Genomic DNA, 22,794 nt, shown 5'->3' with positions numbered 1-22,794 from the left:
GCGAGATCCAACTGGGCATGCCAATCTGCCAATACAGAATATGATACCAGGTCTCTATCAGGACTGAAGCTGATATTCAGTTAGCCTCAGAACATTCTCTAAAAAAAATTGACCCAACATCATTGAGATACTTGTCTCATGTTGCTGAGGTGTTTCTAATCAGATCCTAGATATTTTACCAGGTGTTTTATCCTAACTGTAAATGTACATTTATTCCTCTGGTTAGGGTACTGGCTTTTGATACTGGAGATGGAGGTTTGCATTCCTGTGCTGAATTGAGCAGTGACCACCTGATGCCATACTCTGATTCAGCAGTTACGTGAAAGTGAGATACTACAAGTACGCTAGTCAAAAACAAAAAAAAACTTCAGTATTAAGAGAATTCAAACACTAACTTGCACAGGCAAAATGACTGACTTGTATTAGTAGATACATACAGTTTCTACTGCACTATTTGCACCCACTTCCACCTGAGCTGAGCATAGTTCTAAGAATCCAGAGATTTTTGCAGTTCAACTAAAACAGAGAAGTCACATGATATCATACCTCCTTAACCCACTGGCTTTCATGCTGCTATACTAGTAGATAATTCTCTTTTAAAAGGAAAAAAAAAAAAAAAAGCTAAACGGAGAACAAAGATGACACTGTATAGAAGTTTGAAAATTACCTAAAGAAATTCTGAGCTCTGCAAGAGAACTCTATTCTCTATTAAACTCTTCACGGTGGTTTTGAAAGTTCAGCAAAGCAGTTTGTATCATTCTCTCCCTTATAGAACTTAAAGCAATTTTCATAGTCCCCTATTTAATCACCCTACATCCCCACTGGTTACTTTCTCATTACCTTCAATAAATATTTTTCAGATGGGATACCAGTATTTCATTGCCCTTTCATAAAATGGCAAATTGATTGCAAATTACATCTGTTTCCCCCATTATGGATATTTGATTTATGACACACCATTACTGAGGAAACTGTTGAATTTCTTCCAGAGGATACTACATAAGGCACAAAACAACAAAGTTCTGAGAACAAAAACTTTTTACACCTCTGTATGCCAAAGTGTGGTGACCTGACAGCCACAGGGCAAATGTCTTCCTCTCCTGTGCAGATGGGATGCACCAGGTGCCCTGTGCATGCCTTTTTCCTGATCACATGAAACAACTACTGCAGAAGCAGCAGCAGCCACAGCTTCCTGATGCTGTTTGGCTGGAAGCCTTTGATCTACACCCAGAAAGACCACTCCTAAAATCCAAAGACCGTCCCATTATCCCTGACTCCCTAGCAGGTAGCTTCCCTGCTCTGAAGCCAACTGGAATGCTCATCAACATTAGCTGGAGGGGGACACATCCACTGTGAAGAAACCAAAGGCGAGCATTTACATTAAATAGCAAAAGACATTATTTTACCCGCTGCTTGTACAAAGCAAGGATTTGAAAAGAAACTTAATTTAGAAGGTAGGAAGACATATGAAACATTTGTTGCATCAGATGCGTGTTATATGCCTCAGCACACATGCATTTGTCAAGTCTATGTTCTTCTTCATTAAAAGGTTTCTTTTTTCAAAAGATTTTCCCCAGCTTGTGCATTGATCACTTGCACAGGCTCATTTCAGCTCGTCTGTAACAAACAGGTGCACTCTGTGCTGAGTAAGAAAAATCAAGCAGCAGAGAAGAGATTGTCTTTAACGTAACCTGCTTCGTTTACCATCACCCGAGTTTGCTAGGGTTTTTTTCCACTGTGCCCTTGTCTCCTCTTCCACCTTTGAGTCTATTAACACCTCTAAGAGGAAGAAAAAAAGTCCAACTGTTCTTTCTTAAATCGAAACACTCTTGATTAATACATCATAGGTATATTATTAGACAAGCTCCATGACTCTCTTCAACAAAGTGTATCAATTTCTGCTTGTTTTAAGAATTCCATCCTCTCCTAATTTTATTAGCTACATCATAGCTTCCAAAGGCATTGATGAAGACCAGGGTGTCAGGGTTCCAGACAATGGCAAACAGCAATGGGGCAGCAGCACTCGGTCTTAAAAAGTGTACAAGCTCCAGCCTTATTTAGACTCTAGCATAGAGTTTTACAATTACAGCAAAGTGAAAATGCAGACTGTATTAGCAAAAAGGTGCTCCAGCTGCAGCCAGTTTCCTGCACACAATGAACTACCCTAGCTAGATGAGATCTTTATCACCACAATAACTTCCATTTTAGACCCTTTCACAACTATCACGAGGCAGGGACACCACCCAGTAAGTAGCTGGGAGCATATGATGAGTGTGGAGCAAGTCCAAGGCAGGCAGAAAGAACTGGGATGATCAGGTAGGGTGGGGATGGTTGCCCAGCACCATGCAGCTAGTTCGCAAAAATCAAGGGGATCAGAGCCTGGATCTCGTGAGCATCAGTTCAGAGGCACAGTTGGGAAACACTTGCTCTCAGGACCAGATGGAGGGCCTGTGCTGCAGCAATAGGATTGCAGAGGGAAAGGGTTGGATAAACAAGAGGAAAGAAATCTCATCCCTCAATACACATGGCCAGAGCGCATAGAGCTCCCTGCCTGTGGGGGCACAGTTACTACATGGCCCTGAGCCCTTGCTGGCTAGTACAAGTGGCTGAGGTGCTCCGCACCCGCTGGGCTGTGCTGGTGAGGAAGCCTATGCACGGTGGCAGCCTAGCACAAGTGCTGCCCACACCGTCAGCGTGCACGTTCCTGCTATACACAACTGTTCTGCCCAAGCTGCATATTTCTGCTCCATTTCCTAAGTTTTAGCTTATGTCTGGCAGATAGAACAGCATCCATCAATCAAGCTCAGCAAGGCTGTTATCTGCAAGAGGAATAAGTCTCTTTCCATACTCTCTCCTCCAGCTGCCTCCTCAGCCAACCAACTAAGCCAAACCATCTTGGAGCTCTCAGGGCAGGCCCATATGTCCAGCATCTGGAGGAGGCACACAGAGAGCACAGCCCGTGCCTTGCCAGGGCCACGGTAACAGTTGGAGGTTTTCTTCTCCAGCACAGCCTTGATCTGGATCCTCATGCTACCCATCAAAACAGGCAGATGGCAGCCACCTCCAGGTCCCTGCAGGAGCTCCCAGAAACCCTAGGACAATATGACAAATGCCTCCTGGATGAACATCTCTTCTCACCCTTTCCATAGAAAGGATCCTTAAGTGATGCATATTCCGAGATGACAGATAACATCGATTGTTGGAAACTCTCCTGAACATTACACTTCTGGAATCTTGATAATATTATCCATAGTGTCTTGTATAATGTACTTAACTGCATCCAGGAAAAAAAAGGAATACTTACTGGATCTTACTACTAAAACATGTCAGAAAAATCATTAAGAGCAGTAAATTATGACGATGAGAGATAATTTTAAAAATGAAGGCCTAAAAATGACTGCAGTTTCATGTTACGTTTGAAAAAGTAGCAGAAAATGGAAAATAAAATGCTCATAAACTTAAGCCACAGAAATGAAAGGCTACACAGAGATTAAATAATAACAGTATATAGGGGAAAGCGTACATATGCATACAACAGTTTTAGGAGTCACACCTCCTAAGAACAGGCCTAGCAAGAGGTTTAGGCAAAGCAAGCAACTGCCTATGGCAATTTTCAAGCCAGCAAAATGCCCTAGTAGTGTTACCCATCCTTCTTTGCCTGTGCCAATGCCCCAGAGCAAGGGAGGCAGATGATGCACTGGGGGTAGAGGGCTGGCAGTCCCCAGCCACCATGACAACCCACAGGTCTCTCCCAGCCCACGACAGCCAGACCAGGGAGCCCCCCAACATGCTCCATCCCTGCCCCGGCTGTGTTCACCTTCCCCTGCTTCCTCCAGGAGCTCCTCTTCCCAGCCCCCTGCCAGCTCCTGTCCCTCACCCTTTACATGGAAACATCCAATGTTGCCTGCACAGCTGAGGAGTTTGAGCAATTAACCATCACTATTTCAGAAATAACATTTGTGGTGTCGGGAAGCCAAAATAAACCATACCTTCTGAACTGATTTACTGTCTTTCATTTTTTCTGGGGGAAAAAGGCAAAGCCGTGCCAATACTACATTACTCAGCACTAAAACTGCTAGTCTGGTGACCACAAGACATGTACTCTTCCCATGGATTTGCTACCTTTTAACTTTGACCTGGGCAGACTGTTTAAGTTCTATGTTTTAACAAACTCATCTTTAAAACAAAAATTGGACGATTCACACAAAGGGCTTTGCATTGTGGAGATGAAAGCATGGATTAAGTCAGTAACTATATAAAATTAATTTTTCACTTCAAAATGGAAGGGGCACCAACTTAGCCTTACACAAATCACTATGAATAAATACACACACTTAAAACTCACTGTAAGAGGCAGTTCAGACTTGAGTTGGAGAGAAAGTGACAGTAAGATCAGCATAAAATGGATTAGGAGAAGTTTGAAGGAGAGGTCTGAAAAAGAAGTGTGATTGGCATGCAGAAGGTGGGCAGATTTTCCAGACACAGAAAGCAGCATGAGAAAGACTTCCAGCGCCAAAGGAAACAAGATAAACGGCCTACCAAGCAACGAAAAGTAAAAATGGGAGCTATGTTTCCAGCGAGATAGATGTCACTGTTGCTCCCACAAAATATGTGCAAGTATTTTGCAACATCTGTTCTCAAAATGTCACATTTCAGCGAGAATGGGCACTGCCCGCATGTGTAAGAACCTAACGTGCGCGTATTTGTATTTTGCATGGGCTCATCGTGTTGGTGCAACTAGAAGCTGATGTTTGAAAATTTGGCCCTGAATAGCTTCACTGGAAGCAGAATGCAGACAGATTTTCATGAATCTCAATGTGTTTTATTTTTATGGCACTATCTTTGCTGAATCCAGCAGAAGTACCATTACCATGATAAGCTCTGTTGTGTTGTGTGCCTAACCAACCCCCATAAAAAGCAGGGAACCTTAATTTTACGTTGGAATTAATTTATATATTAGCAGACTGTAGGTCCCACAGTACCTATAAAGTTGAGTATCAATATCATAACCAAACACAGTAGCAGGACTGCCACTTCTTGAATTTGCTATCACATCAAATGGGAGTGCTGGCTGGTCAGAAGACTGGGACAAGAAACCAGATGGGGAAAGAAAAAGCAGGAGGCAAACAACGTGTTCGCACAAAGAGCTCGTGGATCATAGCTATAGAGAAGCCTGAACAGTATGAGAAAAAAATGGACTGAACTGGGATTTTGTTTGGTAGAGCAAGAGGTCCTTAATTTCATGAACACCTACCACGCTCTCTCCACAGGACTTCTGCCTCAGCCGGCTTGGAGGCATTCAGCAAGAACAAAGATGGAGCAGCAAAGGCAACTGCTCTTTGTATTGCTCCTGTCTCGCCTGTCGCAAAAGGGGGGACTGAGACTGGAGACTGCAGTAAGAGAAAGGAGAGCAGAAAAACACTGACCTGGGGAGCTACATCTGCCTGCTGTGGGACCAGGGAAGTCTCGGACCAAGCGGCTTGTAGGCCTTCACCAATGCAGAGCCCAGAGTACTTCCTCTGAACTTGGCAGAACCATTTGCTGAGCAATGGCAGCCAAATGGAAGTCAGTGGGCTGTATGAAATGCAGACACAGGAGTAAGGTGATAAACAGAACGTAGTCTGGGGAAGGGAAGGAAAGGGAAAAAAAAAAAAAATATTAGATGCCTAAACCTCACATTCGCTTTGACCTTGATCCTGCACTCTTTGCTCCTGCTCCCATCTACAATGTGAAAGCAATGTTCTTCCATCTCATGGTTCTACTACGAAAATAAATCCATTAATATTTTTTAAGCATTCAGGATACTGTCATGCTGAATGACAGCAAAAACCCTCTGAGGAAATTAATAACTCTGTCTTCAGTGCAGTATCTGAATAGGATGTTGGAATTAAGGGATCAGCTTCTCCCTCCCCCATTAGAAAATGATGAAGAAAAACTACTGAATAGCTGGTTAGTGAATGAGGACTGTCAATCCCATGGACTGGATGAGGCACCATCCTGTGAAGCTCATTTGTAATTGTGTCCTTAAAGCCTGTACCATAATGCATCTCCACAAGGCAGCCAAGTTAAAGTCGCACTGGCAGCTCAGCTCAGGCTGTGGTTTCAGCAGGGGCTGGCAGGGAGGGGTGTGAAGGTCCACGTGCACAGCACTGGATGACCAACCATGAAAAAACCACTCCTGTCTCCAACACAGCAGGATTTCATTCTCTAGGTTGACTTCCACCTAAAAGTGTATCATCCTTACACATTTACAGCCTAGGCAAAGCAAAACACCCACCACACAAAACACAAGGAGCTCTGTAAGGGTCAAGATAAGGCAATGGAGATGGAAGGGGCTGAGTGGCAACAAGCAACTCACCTGGCCAGAGAGGAACCCCTGGGAAGCAAAGTTGAGGGGAACAACCCGTAGGCACAGGCAGGGAAGCTGAGCAGGGCACGGGGAAGGGGAGCTGAAACAAAGACGAGGGCAGGCTGAGTGGACCAGCGTTGAGGGAAGGAGATGGCAGAAGGAGTAGCCATGAGCAGCCACAGGAAACTGCACCCCATGGGAAACAAGGTATGCAAGTAAATCACACCTGAAAAAAAACTTCTCTTAAAAGCCTAAAAGCTGTAACAGGGAAGGAGAGCGAGATGCCTCCTGTACAGCTTCTTAAAACTACTCCCAGTAATGTCTCAGCCATGAAACTTTAGCGTCTGATGTTAAAATCCATACGGGAAGGGCTACGAGCAGAGCTCATCCAGGCAGAAACTGAAATCCAGGTGAGAAGTAGCTAGCAATCTGGCAGAGGATGTCACGAAGCCAAATCCTTCCCTGGCATTCCTGGGATCCTTGAGCTCCTCTCCAAAGCAATATGGCTTTCCCCAGCCTCATTCTGCAAGCAATAGTGCAGGGAGGGCTACCTTGCACTTGGGGCGGGATGCCAAGCTGATGCTCTCCACGAAAGAAGTCAAACATCAGAAATTAGCACCCGGAGTAAATAAACCACCACGAGCTGAACCGAAAGAAGCCGCAACCCCAAGCCCAAAAGCAGAAAGCCATTGTTGTTTCAAGGGCTGGGTTTGTTCCCTATTGTGAGCGTGGTAAGTTTTTATATACAGATCTCCCTTACAAAATGCCAGTCCTTTCCTAGGCCTGCACTTTGAGGTGATTGTTGCTATTTGTGAATGACTTGGGAATTAATTAATGTAAAGCCAACTGGCTTATAAATGGTTGTCATTGTGAACAGCCCCAGAATCATGGGGAGAGCAGTTTATGTGGTCAGAGCCACATTCAGTGCTGTATGTCAAGGGGGAAGATTTATTATCACAGTAGGTCCATTTTCCAAAAGTTTGCAAGGGCTGCTTTATAATGAAGGGGCACTGTTCACAGCACAGTCAGCACCTATTTTTTCCTAGGGTGTATTATAAATCCCAACTAGAAGAAGAAGGTGGGGGAAGAAGGCGGGGTGTTTAGCACTTAGGGAATGAGATCTCAGCGTAGGAACAGCATTAATAATATATTTACTATGCAAAGAAAGAAGAGAGGAAAGGAAAACAGAAACAAGACTTTTTTTAAGAAATAAAAAAGAATACAAAGTAGTAAACTTATTTCTATCCTGATGACAAGGGTTGAACTCCCACATTACAGCTAATTAAATTAAATGAGCCTACCAAGATGGATTATAACCTATAAATATTTTTGGTTGCTTGCCTCCCTCAGAAACTATCTTTAATTTAAAAATATCACAGAATTAAAAAAAAATAGCTCATAATATGGTTTAGGCACTTAATAATTAGAAGAGGGAGGAAGGAAAGGCATGTGTACTTTTGTATAAAAATAGTCACCTGGGTATTTTTAACTGAAAAACAACCATGAATAGACCAATGTAAAGTGGACAGTGACAGTGGCCACCAAAAACCTCCCCACTGATTCTCCAAGCGAAGGAGCAAGGTTGTGCCTCAGGCCATGTCCTTGTCAGTGTGCAAGGGGCTAGAAAGGGGCCAGAGGGGCTGTGGCTGGTCACGGGGCCAAATGGTGTTTGCTCTGGTGGCAGGGCACAACAGCAGGGCAAGCTGCGCTCTGAGAAGTCATTTAGTCCCATCTGTACGTGTGATGGTGCTAATTAAAGGCTCAGTGGGCATTGATGAAACAGGCATGGTACAGGATGTGGCTTTCAGGGCCCATCTCTGCCACTGATGGCTACACGACATTGGGCACATCCGCCAGCATCTGTGCCCAGGGCAACATCCTTCCTCCATCCTTTCCCGATGTGTCTCTTATCTTCTCCAGCTCACTTTCTAATTTCTCTTGCAGTCCACTGCCTTCAGTAATTTGGCTACCTGTCATTAGGCCCAGGAACAGCACAAGGAAGCCTCTGAAGCTGTGATCTGCCTTACCATTTCTGCTCTCCCCAACGGAGCTGGTGGGGAGGGGGATGGAATTGCAGGGCTTGGCTGAAGCTGTCTCACAAAGAGCTCTCCCGCATGCAAAAAACCCACTGAAGCAAACACAGCTGACAATCCCCTCTCCCACCACAGTTATCTTGCATCCTCCCTGCAACTGGGATGCTCTAAGACTCCTGGAAGTTTGTCATGGGGTCTTACCCTGAGATTACAGTCTTGCAGTGATAATTGGATCAAACAGCTTTTGCTAACTGTACACACGCAAAGATATGTATAAGTACCACCCTATGATTTGCCTGACAAATATTACACCAAGAACAATATCTATATTTAATTCTCCCAGCTAAACTGCATGTGTGTTATGATCTTCCCTAGAAACGTTTGCTGCTGTGCTTTCTTAAAAAGAGAATAAGAAACTACGATGATAGCAATAAAAATTATGATGCTGCATGTTCTCTTGCCTCTTACAGCAGAATTCCTAAAGCCGTTTAATAATCATCCTGTATTTCTACATAGCAGGGAAGAAAATGAAAGGTAAAGTGAAAGAAGCCAAAGAAGTCCCATGAGGAAAACTTGAAAATTCATGCTTTTCCCAAACCACAAGTGAGGAACCAGATAGCGTAATGTATATAAATGAGAGCAGCAGCTCTATTTCATGCTAGTTAGACCATCAGATGTACAGACCATCATTGCCAAGAACTCCCATGTAGTTAGTTTTAAAAATAAATCTCATATACGATGAAGTAATTTTCTGAAAAGGTGTTTTTTCAATCACTTGTCTAGTGGATTTCCATAGAAGTCATCCTGTTCTCAGAGTAGTCTAAGAGCCATGTTAAGATCCTAATACCATTCACAAGAGCCAGAAAATTCAGAAACTACAGATACTGCTTGTTCCCTGGGTCACACCATGTGCTCAGACTTGGTTACATTCAAATAGTATCTTTTTCTTTAAAGGAGAACTCTGACAAAAGCTTTCCACCTCTCTCCGATAATGATAAGAAAATTGAGGGGAAAAGGAATAAACACTGTAGAACTGAACAGCATGAAGGGCTTATCTCCTTCTTCAGACACTTAGAATTTTGTGGGATTTCTCTCACATTTATAAGGGGATTAAACGCAGCACTTAAAAAACAAAACAAGAAAGTCCTTGCCATACTGTATTTGTTTTCTTTGAGTTTCGTGACCAACAAGAAAACCACACGTACCATGTTAATTATTTTTACCAACAAAAACACAACCCTCCTGCATTGAAAGCCTGAGCCACAAAGAGGTTTTCTCCACCTCCTCGAGCCCTCTCCTCCATCGCCCCCGCAGCCAGCCGCCCACCCACGGTCCCAGTAGTAAGGTTTCTCCTCCCTACCCATTGGGCCCTGTTACCAGCTGCAGTAGCAGGACCAGCGTCTGGGACACGTGGAGCTGCATGAACCAGCTCCTGTCAGGAAGCGAAATCCTTGTCATGGCGGTGTCTGAGTGCTCCCCTGTCTCTCCTGGAGACCTGTGTCAGCATTTTACACCACAGGTGCAAGGATGTAGCTTGCAAATGGTCATATGGAAGCTATGGTGTTACAGAGAATTTAAATCAGGCCTTTGAATTTCAACATGGCATACTGGTCCCTGGGTGACCCTTCTCCATCAGTGTGGAAGAGGAAGAAAGGGACACTGCAGTGACAGCCTTCAAAACCATCAGCTCCTCTGCTGCAAAGTCACCTCATGCTAGAGAGAGGAGAAGAAACTGTAGCTTCAGCTGGCTGCTAAACAGAAAGTCCAATCAGTTCCTCTCTTATTTGATTAAAAAAAAAAAAAAAAAAAGAAAGAAAAAAAAGGGCAAGAAAGAGGGGTTTAACTGGAGTATTATCAGAGATCTGGAAGTATTAAAAGCCTGTTCAGCTGTGCCCTTCCTAACAGGTGTCCCCAGCAGTGAAATGCAATTAATATGGAGAGGATTTCTGGGAACATGGGGATGGATAGGTCAGCCAAATAATCCCACATTAAAACTAGTGGGCTGTTTATAGCTAGTAGACTAAGACAATTCTGATAAAAATTACAAACATTCAGGTGGTGCTGGGCTCGCTGAAAGGTTTTGTAACAAAATTATTAAGCTCTTCATACCATAGTGGCCCTGACGCTTCTGTAAAACTCTGGCAAGGAGCCAGCAAAGCCAAAAATGCCCTGCACTGCTGCATTACATGCTAAGAACCACTTTTCTCCTGCCTTATCCCTGCTCTCCATCGTCTTCCTGAGCATCCTGGTCTTTAGTCTCTCTCATTTTCTTTGATCTAGTTCTCAAGAGAAGAACATCTGATCCCAGTAATCTCAAAAGAGCAACAACAGTGGGAGGCCCATTAAATCTCATTTTCAGCTTGTCCTGAGAAATTGAGAGGAGGGAGAGGACGAACAAGAGAATCCCAAGCATGGCAGTTGCTGTAAATAAGAGAAAACAGAGGGCACATCAAAAAAGGAAAAAGTTGTTGAAGAAGCAGTGGTCCCAAGCTAGAGACTATTAAAGCGGAAAGAGAGAGAGGGGACACCCAAGCTGCTTTTCCACAAGAAGCAAATGCTTGCAGTGAAGGAAGCATGAAATAAAATACTGGGAAAAGCCTGTGCTAATACGACATCAAGATTGCAAGTGTGAACGTAAAGAGGCCTTTGAGGGCCATCATCACACATCCTGCACATTAACACTGAAGTTGGACTAAAGCAGGAATTGGAAACCTGAACCCTTTCAATTATATTCAGCTCTGGAGGCTCAGAGACACACCTCCACACCCCGGGCTCAGATGCCCTTAGTTCTGGACACCCCGCAGAAGTCGCAGAGAAAACACATTTCTACTTTGTATTCAAATGCGGGCAAATACAAGAGTCCTTTGAGCAAATTAGTTTCACCTTACAAAGTTTTTTGGGAAATAACCTTTCCAGGATAACTGGTGGTATGGGAGACAAAATGTAGGATTTTCAGGGGTGGAAGAGACTGAAGTAAATTAATCCTTATATAATGCAGTATTCAATATGCCTAGTTACTAGATGTCAGGAAACCAAGACACTGCTATGAATTCAATAAACTCTGGTCCTAAAGCGATGATTCAGAGAAAGGGTTTTTATAGATTAAAAGAGATCACACAGGTTACTTCTGATCTTCAAAAGTAAGTTTGGAGCTCAGATGACCTACACGTTCGTGGATGAATGATCCTGGAGGAACCTGACTCCGCGCATAGTCTTGGCACAAGCCTGAAAAGCTGCACGGCTGGGACCCCATCAGCACTTCCTCTCCTCCTGGGGCTGCCAAGGCAGCTGATGAGGCTCAGCAACTTCTAGTAATTAAAGAAACAGGTGGAACAATATCACACTATCACCCAGGAAATTAGCACACTGCTTTTTTCTGCTGCCCTCACACTCAGATGCTTTCCTTTTATTCCACTCCTCTCCTCCGCCCCCCCCCCAGCATCCATCATGAAAAATTAATTTCCCTTTACTGGAGTTCACAGGCAGGAGGGGAAGTTAAAAATAAACAGCTTACATGCATTCATTTGTACTAGGGAAAAAAATCCAATAATTTCAGGCCCTAGTGCATCTAAAATTATGTAATCATGTCCACTAGCAGGGTGGAAATATTTTAGCTGGCAAACAGGGGTGCAGAGCAGACATACTGCCGGAATCTTGAAATAGCAAGTGGCAGACACTCAAATAAAATAACCATAGTGAAATGTAGAAGATTAGAAGGGAAAAGGACACAAACCAGCTATGACTTGACCTTGGTTTCAGTTTACTCCAGTTGAAACAACTGAGATACTTATAGCCCTAAGCCTCATCATTTAGTCAAGAATTGCCTGTGATGAAAGCAGTTGGAGGGATACATTTTTACACACATTTGTCTGCTCTAATTTTCCTCCAGCTGCTGCCTTTCCAAATTTGATCTCCAGACAAACAGCATTGAGACAGGTGATTTAATAGACCAAGCGAAATTGAAATGACTCTGGCAGCCAGCACACAGAAATGATATCCAGCTACCTAGGGTGAGGAGACCACTCCATGCTGCAGAATGGGGAAAGGAGATGAGCTGTGTCTCAGGAGCCACCTTGGCTACTCCACTTCAGTGAGAGACACCACGAGGACAACCCACAGCCAGGGCTGCCTTGCCCTGCCTGCTGATCACTGCCCCTTTACCCCAGCCCACCTCCCAGATGTGGGGCTTCTGGAAAAGGTTGCTTAAATGCAGCTTGGAATGCAGTGTCACAATCTGTGTATGTCCATCTGAGGTGGAGCTGCTGAAGAACAAGGTGGTCCTGCAGCCTTCCTCCCTGTTGTCCCTGCCTGGTCTGCTTCTCTCCCCCATCAACTTGTCCTCACCAGGGCTCCTTAGCACCAGGGCTCATCCAGCCCTACAGAGGCTGTGTCAAGGAGCACAGAGCACAGAAAACTGGCCCTACAAGGAGAGGAAAAGTGTCTTGGCCAACACAGCCCCCTAAATAAAGGATGCATCAGGAGAGCTGCACAGAGATGGGGCCTGCAGGGGACAGCTTCCCCTGAGAGCAGCTTGCCATCGGATGAAGGTACCTGCACCATAAACTGGACCTCCTTGGCTTTCCACTGGAGAGGTCATCTGCTCACTGTGCAGCTATGACATTGCTAGTGCCAAGGCTAGAGGAGAAAGATGAACACTGTCCTTTCATCTGGGAGTGGCGTCACCTTCATCTTTTTTGTATAAAGAGACACTGAAACTGAGTGAGGAAACAGGCAAATCCCTGACCTGATAGCAAAGCCTACTCAGACTGAAAGTTTCCAGGCTCGCAGTTCCCACTCAAGCGAGCTGACAGTGCTACGTACAGACACCTTGCCATGAACAACCACAGTGGCACTGGGCAGGAGGCAAGAGTCATCCTCCACCACTTTCATAAGCCCATCGCTCATGTTTCCCTACCCGCTCATTCCTCCCCTCCATAGCATCCCCTACACTCCAGAAAAACCATCTCCCCACCTCGAAGGCATTTAGGTATAACCAAAGCCGAGCTTGCTGGCAAGCGAACAATTCCCTGGGAGAGTCCCTCGGCCCCGGCAACTGCGCGTTTCTGTTTTGCTGAAAGGTACAAGCCGTGCTGTTTATCCCGTGCTTGTGTGGGAGCGTGTTTGCATTCTTAAGAGCAGTGGTGCAAGTCACTTTCCCCGGGTATTATCATAAAAAGCTAGGTTTCCCCCAATTGCTTTTCTGTGCTTCACAAGATTGCCACTTTGGGTTTTGTGCTGGGGCAGCGGGGGTGAGATTAGCTTCCCAAAGAGAATTAAATCCATAAAAGAGGTAGAGGAGGGCCTGCTGGTGCTATTCAAGGGCAGTGGGAAGATACACTCTTCTGCAGACAGAGCTTCAGAGTACAGCCCCCCTAACCTTTATTATTATTCTTTCACTGCCAGGGAATTTAATTGATCAAAGCAACCCAATTCTTGGCACAAGTGCTTGAAGCTGCAAATCTGTTCAGACCTTGAGCTTACAGCCAGAAACCCCCTAAAGTCACTCACAGGTTTCGCGCTCAGCTTCTACAGGGAGCATGTCCCAGCACTGCAGTAAAGAGGCAGTGATAGAAAATGCTGAGAAAGAGGGAGGCAAAGGGGCTGATTAGACAGGCTCATAAGGATTTGATCTCAAGTGGGCCCACTTGGCTCAGAAAGTTTGGACAATTGGGATTATCTCAGCCCCACAAGGCGGGAAGCCAGAGATGGCGATGGAGCACTGCTGCTTCCTCAAGTCTATCAAACCTTAGCAGCACCTCCAGCCCAACAGCATCGTTTTGTCACATTTATTTTAGCATGTGATGGGGCGATTCCTACTGAGGGTCTGAGGTCAGAGCCACAAAGGACAAAAAGGACAAAGCCTCTGAGGACAGCCACTTAGGCTCCTCACCTGTTTTGAACATGCTGCTCCCATGCCGTAAGCAACCACCTCAAAACCAGGGAGGGGAAGTGGCACAAAACAAAAGAACTGAGAAAAAAATCCCAGCTGGGGAGGCAGCGAGGACACAGGTCTGTACCGCAGCAGTGCCAGACAGGCAGCTCCCAGGCAGGGCAGCGGCTGTGAGGGTTTGGTGGGGAGCGCCGGTCACCGAGCAGCTCTTGTTGCCAGTGTGGGCAGACAGCAGCAGCAGCCGCCGGTGGCTGGGGCGCTGCCACCAGCCCTCGCCTGTTTCTGTTGGCCCCCAGCACCCACAGCCCTGCCGGGACATCCTGACTGGGCTGCTTTGATTGCCGCTTGGCTGTTGCTGGTATCTATAAACACCACCCAAATTACAGCTCTGCTTAAAACCCCAAGCTAGTTACTAAAACAGCCTGAGATCAAGAGCATGGACCTGGCACAGTCCTAGAAGCAGTTGGCAGGGGCAGGCTTTTAAAATTATCTAAATACGGGTTTCTAAGAGAAAAACTAGAAGTTAAAAGAGTGTAAACTCTTGTCATAAATGTTTGAGTGAGATACAGATTGAACAAGGGTCTTTTGGTCTGTTGGCTGTAAAGATGCCTTTTACACTTCCAAAACATCCTCTGTCACTCTCTTTCCCCGCCCGTTCTTTGCTCCTGTGGCTTTTTCCAGCTTGACTCTATATAGAGTTGGTGGCATCTGAAAGGAAAGCTGCCTGTGTTTTATGCTATTCCTAATTTGCAAGAAAAACAAATGTAAATCACACTTCACATTTGCAGTACTGCAAAAGAAAATGTTAGATTTAAGGCTCTGATATGTACAACAGCAGAATCAAATAGTATAGTCGGAGTGATTGGATACCAGGTAAATGATTTTATTTTTTTTTTTAAGGTCTGCTTGGGGAAAAAGAAAGGCTTAAATATGAAATGCCATTTCCCCTTGACTCACTTAGTATTGTTTTGCATTAAAAAGGAAAAAGCCGCATTGTACAAAGCATGAGGCAAGCTGTGTGAGTGGAGTGTGTATGTTAGAGCAACGTACTGAGCTTCGCTGCTTATTTATTAAAATTTTGATACGAGGTGAAACTCAATTTAGTTGATGTCAGCAAGCTGCCTAATGAGGTCTGGTTTTATTTTTTTAATTTTTTTTTAATGAAAGGGCAGCTTTGTGCCTCCTCTAATCAGCTTGACAAAGGACATAAAAAAGCAGAGAGATGTAAATATTACTGTAATTACCAATGAGAAACACCACAGACAAATGTAGGAAGTAGCTGCAGATCTGTCTGCAGACGTAATGGCTGAATATTGTGGGTTACTTGTTCTGCTCTGGAAAGGAAGGGCATTTCGTAAACCGTAAACCACTTTGATCAAAATCTAAAACCAACACCAAATTTGCAGCTTTTTCTCCAGACTCAGACATATTCAGAAAGTACCTCTGACTAAGCATGATCTATTTTCCTGTTCGCTAGTTCTGCAGACACTGGCGTGTCCCAGTTTATGAGCTTTCTGCTAGGCCCACACGGGGGCTTTCTCCTGATCTAGCGGATGGGTAAAACCGCCCTTCGGTCTCAAGCCCAGAGCCCACATTGCCAAGTCTACAAAGAGCCTTAGGGGTGGCAGCAGCAACATCAAAGGTAGGTGCACAGGAAGGTATTGCTACTAACCTAGGAGTTGCTATGCAAATTAAATGATGCAATGTAAGGGTATGTTAATGCCTGCATTAAGCCTCTGAACATGCCCAGTGTGAACCCTTTCCAGAAGCCTAAGCAGATTCATTCTCAGCTGGAGGCTTGTATAATTAATAAAGGCACCGTGCCTTCTCTCCTGACCCAAGTGGCTAGGTACCAAACCATTTATAGCTTTATAGGTTAACACCAACATCCAAAAACGTATTGGCAGCTTGTGCAGATCCTGGCACATTAGCGTGATGTGTTCCCAGTGTGAAACATTACTTAACAAGCGGGTCACTGCATTTTGCATTAGCTTCAGTTTCTGAGTGGGCTCAACATATAGTCCCATGTAGAGTGTATTATGGCAACGACATCTCAAAGGGACAAAGGCATGGATAACTGAAGCAAAGTCCATTTGAAAAAGAAAAAGTAACCCTGTTCTCCCTGGAGATAAAGGCATTTTGAAAAGGGCATTGCCACTGTTCAGGCATCCTGGAGCATACTTCAATATAACACACTGAAGCAGTTCACACATGTTAGAGGGAACAGTGGTTGCTTCTTCGAGTAACAGAGCGGATATAGACTCAGCCCGCTCCTCCACAGCAACAGTCTCCATTTTCCCCATGTGGACGAGCAGCCCGGCTAGCTCTCTGTTCCATCCCCAAACTCAGCTAGCTCATGCGACACTGCTTCTTTACTAGAAGAGAGAGTTTATAAGAGTAGAAAAGTGATTAAGAAGCCACCAGCCCTTCTTCCAAGTGGAGGTGGCTGCTTGACAAGCAAGACTTTCTTGTGCGTTGGTCTCCATAGTTGAGTGCAGAATCAGCCCAGTTTTTGGTGAAGAAGATCTGATAGGAACCAGGCTGATTTTCCACCATGATGCATCAGAAAGCTCGAAGAATAACTCAGCTAATTCTGTGCAGAAACCAGTGTAGGATGCGTACAACGCTAAATGCTCGCATCTGTGCAGTAGCACACTAGGAAACGGAAGCAGTACCTACCAGCACAGACCAGTGCGCTCAGGTTCCCTGGGCCAGATAAAGTCATAAAGTAAAGGAATGATCTATCACGTATGTAGTGCATTAGAGCTCTTCATTAACAGAGGGACTAATCAATTTATGGAACTCATGAATCAGTAAAGCTATTACTTATAATGATTATTGGCAAATTAACATATCACAGTGTACTGACCCCGATTCATCTCCAGCGTACGCCTACCCATACACAGCCAGTAAAGGGCCCAGCACTGCTGGCTGCATTTCCACTCTGCTCGGCCAGACTGGGGCCACTTAGCAGCTGGGATAAAAAAAAAAAAAAAAAAAAACAACACTGCACAGTCGGCCTCCATGGTTTCCACTTCGATAATCATACATGTGTACAGAAGAGAGTAAAGCAAAAAAAAAAAAAAAGTTAAATATATGGAAGATCACAAGTCTCGGCCTCTGGGCATGAGTTTTAAATCCACTCAAGGGTTACATACAAGCAGACCCAGTAGCTGGGATTCAACCATGAGAAAGAGAGAGATTCCTTGCCAACTTCTGATGCTGATCCAGTTGGCCACTTAATGCTTCCTCCCATTTTGAAGATAACATAATCCAGCAGATAATTTGGACCCAGCTTTAGCCCAACAAGAATCCTAGTGAGGAAGAAGGTCTGTTTACACACTAAAGCCCCAGGGCCAGGCTGCCTGCACCCCAATAGAGCAGTGGTCCTACGAGCTAAATCAGCCAGAGTGGGATACATGCAAACACCTCCATGCAAGATTAAAATTATTTTTAAAAAAAGAAAAAAAAAAAAAGTGGTACTATTGAAAGTGCACTCAACCACAAAGCACAGTAGGCCACATGTATAAAATGATCCTTTATTAGCAATCCTGTGGCTTTAAACCAGAGGAGACATGGGCTTTGAAATCCTACAGACAGACGATCATTCCCTATTTAATTCTACTAGGCTTTTTCACAGAGGCTTTTTACGGTCTAAACTGACATTCTTCTCTCTATTCATTACCGCATTCCTGGCCTAAAAACTGTATGACAAGGGAAAGGAAGTGGAAAATTAGGTTACAGTGCAAACAAACATACTGAAAACATTGCACATTTGAAAATAAATTAAGTTTAACTATACTTCGCAAAGGTTAACTTCATAGGTTTTATTATTAGAAAATATCAAAACACTGTTCATTTACTGCAGGGCTCTCCTGCCTGCTGCTTTGTTTCTGGGTCATGCAAGTGTCACGAAGGGTCAGCTCCACATTACTTACAAGCCACGGTTGCTTAACAAAGTAATCCACAATCTTTCCAACATTCATCCGCTATTAAGCGCTCTTGCATAGGGTATCGTCGACATCAACAAGGCACTCCTAGGCTCACCGACACAAGGAAGCTCCTACCAGCTGAATCCTTGGCCCTCTGAACAAACATGTAAAGGGCAGGAGATGCCAGCCCACCTTAAATCAACATTTCCCCACTGAAATCAGAGGAAGCATGCTGCTCTAGGCCAGTGGAAAGCACAGCCTTGACACCGGTCATATTGCTGTTTACTGAATTAAGGTTTAATCAGAGGTTACCATTGGCTTTGCTCATTCATTCCAGCTTATTTTTGTCCCCAAAACAACAGCCCCACCAATACAAAGAGTGGCCAAAATTGTACGATATTAGTGCAGGGCTCTGTACACTTCTCTGATCTACAAAGATGAGTGGTTTGGATGTTGGCTATGCCCAGACGCACCCTCCAGCTCCACCCTGATGCCACTTAGCACTGCACAATCCTAGCCCCTCTCTCCTTTCCTCTGCTCCATTTTTCATGGGAAGGGAGTAGAAGCACCAGAGGCTCTTGCATATTCCAGCCAGGTCCCCATGCAGGAAGGTTAGGAGATGACAAACACCACAACCCACTATAGCATGCCTTCACGGGTCAGTTTAGAAATCTTTGTGTCTGTTTCCTACATGTTAAATTTGGACACGTATATTTGCAGTTATGCATGCCAAAGAACAAGACCTTGTTGTGATTGTGAAAGGGAGAAAAAGTCTGGTTTGAGGCAATGTATCAGACATGGTGTAACTGGGGAAAAAAGCTCACTGTTCATAGCTACGCAGGGTCTTCATGGGTTTCATCTTTGTATGCAAGTTAATTGTCAGTCCCCTGCCCTGGTGCCATCACTCCACAGCTCCCTCTTGCTGAAACTGCCCAGTCTTCTTGACTAGTGCTACGAACACACGTCTTAATCATCACCACCTTAAATGGACTCTACAGAGTAAACCGCAGAAGCCCAGTTGCAATATTTACTTTTCTACAATGAAAGTCCCCCAGGGAAAAAAGAAGAGGTGGGGATGGGGAAGGGACCCTTTCTTCCTTCCGAGCACTCAGCGTAATTACATTCCTAATGGTGAATTTATGATATCTTATCTTATGCACAATGAATGCTCTATGTGGGTCACCAGATTTGATATGACACTAAAAAGAAAGAGTAGCTCACGGTTAAACAAAGCTGGAGAACTCGATGGCCAAGTTTTTGTTCTGTCAAGCACCAACATTTCATCACCTTGAGGGCATTATTAAACTTGCCAACCCTTTTGCTCCTCTTATTAGTAAGACATTTCCTGGAGAACAGGAAAGGAGGAGGGGAAGAGGCACTAAAACATACTCTCTAAAGACTTGAAGACATTTGTCCATTTTATGACTCTTATTTGTTCTTGCTGTCTCTGTTCTTCCCATTGTGCTTCGCCCCCATTTGGATTGTGTTGACATCGCTCCTTTGTTATCTTCCTAAATTAGCTGTAATGAAGTCCTTTGAGCTACATGTGCATGCCTTATTTTTTCGGTTTTCGCTTCTCTGAACCGTCCCCTATTCACTTTCCCTCACACTAGAGCCTCCCTTCCCCCAACACACAACATGCTTTCTAATCTGCTTTTCATTTGCTCCCTTTCACCTTTGGTTACCCAGTGGCCAACAGCCAGTGTACTTTACAAAATAAATTACATTATAACTGACTCTCACTGAGAAGTGATAGGCACCCATGTGGATAAAGCTGAGTATCTAGAGCAGGAACCATCTGAAATTTCAGTGCCCCAAAATACAAGAACAAAGGGGGGGAATCAAAAGAAGATAACATGAAAAAACCCTGAAAGGGCACTTGTAATTTCTGGCACGTGCAAACAAGTCTAAGGGACGTTTGTAGCCATAAAACCACTGGACTGCAGATCATGTAGCTGTACTACAGCAGCCTGCCTGGTCATCTGACCGTCACTTGACTAGATTGGAAGCTGGTTTTATGTAGCATCTTTCGTAATCGTGGTATTTCACAGCACTTTACGGAATAATGAGTTAGCATACTGCAGCTATTATGCACTTAGCAATAGCGCACAGAAAACCTTGCACATCTAGAATCAATTTTATTGAGAAGCTGATGGGCAGGGCAGACGGGTTATTCTCTGCCTTTTTGTTTTGAGAAGTGTCATGGATCTTTAGCTTGCCTCTTGCAAGGCAATATAAAAGCTGGGCTGCATCTTCAAAGAGGTGTGTTTTCACTGAGTGGTAGCTTGCTTAAAGTGGGTTTCAAGGACTCTATATCCCAAGAACTGCCTCCTATTCCCTGTTAGGATGATGGGAATATTTCCATGATTAGCTGCTATTATTTCATCATCCTGGATCTACTTGAGAATTTGCCTCAAAATATACACAAAGTGGAATGATTCAAGTAGAAGAGGGAGAGGGTACCATCCCTGAATGGCAGGTCCCAGGGGCAGCAGCGGTTTCTTACATAGTCTATGATTTGTTAGCCATCTGGCTGGATATTTACATATTATTCTTTTATGCATGTATGCATTAATGCACCTGTGTACCTACAGGTAATGTTACACTGTGTGGCATACCCTATGAGCTTGTACCACTGGACACATCCATGCCTCTCCAGTGCACGCTTACTGTAAGAGTAATGCACAAGTACACCACTCTCCAGGACCCCTTTGGGAAGGTGGGTTGGTGGGGAGACCCTCTCTGACTGCTCCTCTTTCTCTGTGAAGCATCTGACACGCAGTCTTTGGGGATGGGCCTAAATTCTTCTCCTGGAATTGATCTCAGCCTTGCACATCTCCACTGACTGAGAAATGAGACGGGCCATCAGTGACTGCACCTTCCTCGCTGACATCCTGTCCTGGTAAATCTACCAGCTGAAATTGGTTTTTTTGGTTGAAAGTTAACTCACACCATTAACTCAAAACAGACCCCACAGCTTCCAGCACAGGGTCATAGTAGGACCCAGGACCTTATTTTTTACCAAAGTTCTTCAATATGTTTTTTCTTGCTTAAATGAAAGGCGAGATCAGCACTAGTAGTGTGCTAGTTTTAAGTTTTCATTATTTTTTATTTTTCTGAATGCAAACCGTATTCAGAATTTTTCTTATCACTCCGTTCCACAGTGGCGTTGTAATTCTCCTGGGTGTTTCCCAGGAAAGCCATAAATACCCTGCAAGACCCCAGCAACGTTTGTAACAGTGATTATTGGGAGGGAATCACAACTGCTAACATCAGATATCCTTTAATTTAGAAACAACAGACACAAGAAAGGCAACACAGCTCAGCAAAATGGCGTTTGAGGAACTTACACCCTCTGCCTGCCCCCCCTTCCTCTTGCACTTCGTCTAGCTCATCTTTTTAAATGTTAAGCTCAGCAGAGCAGGAGTTGTCCTCCCTTTCCATAGAGGAGCTTACACATGGGGGCCTTACTACGGAACATCAGGAGCCTTTTGCGTGTTACAGTCATGGAGCCATACTCATGCTGTGACAATTTCCCAACCACACTGACAGCCCACTTTTATATGATGCATAGCTCTTCCTATCCACCTTGGATTTCATGTAAGAAAGGAAATTCTCCAGCCTATATGGTTACAATGAAACTTTCAAAACAAATAAAATGCAGAAAGATGTTGTGACACGTTACCTACAAACCTGGAAGATAATAGCTCTCAGAGGTCAAACTACTACATTTAACCGAAAGAAGTGTTAACTCTTACATCTGATAAGAATATCAATGTCACTATTCAATATGTGACACATTCTCTTTGCAGAAATACAAAGACAATCCGTTTATCCATTAGTGCAGGGTGTCACATCAATTACTGAGATAAATGCATCAGGGAAACTCAATTGCTCTGATAGATTTTTACCAAAGTTAAAGTTGCATTTGCTCCAACCCCAAAGGAAGGAAGACCATCCATTCCCCATTACTTAAAATCTCCACTGCTACACAAATAAGAAATCCCAGCCAACTTTCATGACTTCATGGGTGCAAAATCTCTCAAGTAGTGTCCCATCAGGCTCTCTGTTCCCCTGCAACTACAGGGCAAACGTCTGCCTTCAGTTCGTAGATCTGTGGTGCAATTGAAAAATGAAGACTAGGGCATCAAGCATTAGTGATGCTTAGCCTTTCCCTGTCCCCTCCCGTGCACGCATCAGGCATTATCATCACCATTTTGGACACAGGAAAGCTGTTACAGCTATGGGCTCCTTTGAGCAGTAGAAGAGCAGAGCTGGTTATCTATCAGACAAGATTTGTAAACAGGGTGTGGAATATTGCATGGAAGGAGCAGAAGAGCAACACCAAAGTAAACACTACTGTGACATTTTCACCTTCCCTTCACCACCCCCCAGCCTGAATTTATGTGCAGTAAAGCACATCATGCATTTCTTTTGATGGACAATTGGGTGGGCCACAATGAGTTTAAAAATCAGTATAAAAATCAGTGCCAAGCATGTCCTTAAGGGAGCTGCAACCCTTGATGACGAGTTTCACCACTGCAAGTGTGAACTCTTTCCCCCACTCATCAAGGATGGATTTTCATTCAG

This window comes from Numenius arquata, chromosome 4 (assembly GCF_964106895.1).
Source record: "Numenius arquata chromosome 4, bNumArq3.hap1.1, whole genome shotgun sequence".
Lineage (NCBI taxonomy): Eukaryota > Metazoa > Chordata > Aves > Charadriiformes > Scolopacidae > Numenius > Numenius arquata.
Note: the sequence above shows the minus strand (reverse complement) of the source record.